The sequence below is a fragment of the Cyprinodon variegatus genome, unplaced genomic scaffold, assembly GCF_000732505.1.
Source record: "Cyprinodon variegatus isolate N-32 unplaced genomic scaffold, C_variegatus-1.0 Scaffold58, whole genome shotgun sequence".
NCBI lineage: Eukaryota > Metazoa > Chordata > Actinopteri > Cyprinodontiformes > Cyprinodontidae > Cyprinodon > Cyprinodon variegatus.
Window position 1 is genome coordinate 1,147,925 of NW_015150511.1, and position 1,782 is coordinate 1,149,706.

Genomic DNA, 1,782 nt, shown 5'->3' on the forward strand with positions numbered 1-1,782 from the left:
ACTATCCCATTCTACAGTATTTATTAGTTCAACCTCTAATGTTATGTTAGCTCTGCTTTTTCTCATAGTAGCTTCACCTATTCTGTTCCTGTTTTGCTGTGATACCGTCCTGGAGAGAAATATCAGCTGTGCTGCTGCCATCAACACCTTTGTTTACAGATGGTGGAGCTTGGCCTGTTTTTCAGTGTAGTCCTGTTTCTCTGACTGTGACTAACTGGATGTGCTCTCTTCATCCTCTGACATGGGAGCTGGCTCCGAGCTCGTCTGCCTGCCTGTGTGTTTCCTGGACGGGGTCTTCTGTGTCCTTGAACCCTAGTCTGCCTCGGCAGAAGGACAATCCCACGGAATCTGGTTCTGCTGGAGGTTCTTCTTCCTGTTAAAATGAGTCAATACAATCAGCTGGTTTTCCTTAGATAGAAAACTTTAAACCAATCTGACTGGATGATCTGGTTGAATTCTAGAATTGAATTGAAATGATGATGCATCAGTAGGAATAGTAGGTTGAAGTCATGTGAGATGGAGCTCAGGTGTTGCCAGGCCTTAGTAGTTCCGTGACGGAGCTGAGAAATTGCTTTAGGGACACATTTCTCAGATTAACACAAAAAATAAAGCAAAACGAGGGTCAACATTGGTCAACCAGGTGACAACAACAGGTGAGTAAAATACTTGGACCTGGCAACAAGCTGGGAAACACAACTGAAAATTTCCTTAATGTAGTTGCGCTTTGCTTTATGTAGTTTAGTTTTTATTAATGTAGTTGCGCTTTGCTTTATTTAGTTGCGATTTCCTTAATGTAGTTGCGCTTTTAGATTTGTAGTTGCAGTTTGCACTTCAGGGCCACCGTAATTAAGAGTGTTTTTCCAACTCCTTCCCAGTGTTAACTGTTTAACACTTTCAGAAGTGTTACTTTAAATTGATCTAGTGCAAACCAATAAAGACTCTTTAAAAGTGTTTCATTTAGTTCCCTAAATGTAAAACTTGACTTTTTTTTTTCTTCAAACCTCACATGTGTAGTGGATCGTGTTAGTTCATAACAATCTTGGTAAAAGCTTAAAAAAAGGTCAAACAGCTATTACAACTTTAGCAAACACTATTAAAACTGAAAGTGTGCATCTGATTTTGTTGTTAGACACTACTGTGAACACAATACAGTTATTGAAATAGAGCAGAAGCAAACAGAAAGGCTATAGGAAAGGGGCGGTGCAGCGGTGCTGTAGGTGTTATTGGGTGTAGGGGAACCATTGTTTCCAGCGGTGGGGGGCAGGAGCCCTTCCCAGCGGCCATGGGGTGAGAAGCAGGTTGTCAGTCCACAACAGAATCCATCAAAGCGTTGGAATAAAGGTGCAGCCAAGAAAAGTCTTGACACAATTTATTAGTCAAATTATGAGATAAAATGTTTGATTTCTTTTTCAGAAACCGGTTCCAGAGTGAAACAATAATATGAGAACACAGCTTCTTTTATTTCAGCACATTCAACACACTCAGTCAAGAAAATGTCAAAACCATTTATGAAACACACCGGGAGAGACGGAGGAGAAGAAAATCGAACTCTTATTCTCTCTTTCAGACACACTCATGGAGGAGCATTGTGTTCTCATGTCTGTCTGCACCTCGGTAATTCACACTGACATCACCACCAGCGCACACGTGCACACCTACACACACACATACACACACACCCGGTCCTCTCTCTATGGCCGAAGGCTCTCCTAGGACCCACTTCTGGCTCTTCTAGGCTATTTTCTCTTTCCCTCCAATCTCTCCTTCTTCTCGGTTCTCCTC